Source organism: Sinocyclocheilus anshuiensis, unplaced genomic scaffold, assembly GCF_001515605.1.
Source record: "Sinocyclocheilus anshuiensis isolate Anshui unplaced genomic scaffold, SAMN03320099.WGS_v1.1 scaffold78, whole genome shotgun sequence".
Lineage (NCBI taxonomy): Eukaryota > Metazoa > Chordata > Actinopteri > Cypriniformes > Cyprinidae > Sinocyclocheilus > Sinocyclocheilus anshuiensis.
The window spans coordinates 3,681,124-3,681,625 of NW_015544250.1; the positions used below are offsets into that span (position 1 = coordinate 3,681,124).

The 502-nt window shown below is 40.0% G+C and overlaps 1 pseudogene; it reads right to left on the minus strand.

Annotated features, from left to right (window-relative positions):
- LOC107697957 (plexin-A1-like) overlaps positions 1–502 on the minus strand; it is a 255,116-nt pseudogene that overhangs the window by 229,497 nt on the left and 25,117 nt on the right.

Genomic DNA, 502 nt, shown 5'->3' on the forward strand with positions numbered 1-502 from the left:
CAGATACAGATAAAGTAGCACAGTAAAGATTACATTCATATGAATGCATTAGTGAGAGCGATTGCGTGTGTGATGTGTGAATTCCTGGCAGCGTCTCTCTACTAGTACTGAAACTGTGGGATTTAGTTATTAAGAAATATATGATATATGCTTTCAGTTTCTAAGCTATTTTATTGAGAAATCACAGAACAGTGTTGACAATACATTTCCGCGCTGAATGATTCTGTGCGCGTGATGTACGCGCTACTGTCTGAAGCCTATGTGTGTGCGTTACAGTGCAGCAGCGCATTAGATTAGAACGGCAATGAACTTACCTGTACAATAAGGTGTTTAAAACGTGCATTCTCCCGTTCAATTTCGAGCATCCAGTAATATAATCACACATGTCTTGTGGAGCGCTATCAGAGTATGCATTTATTTGTCATTTGAACTGTTTGGAAACGGAGCGTAAATGTGGAAGTCCTTCAAAGATTTCTTATCCTGTTGCGCCCTCTATAGGACC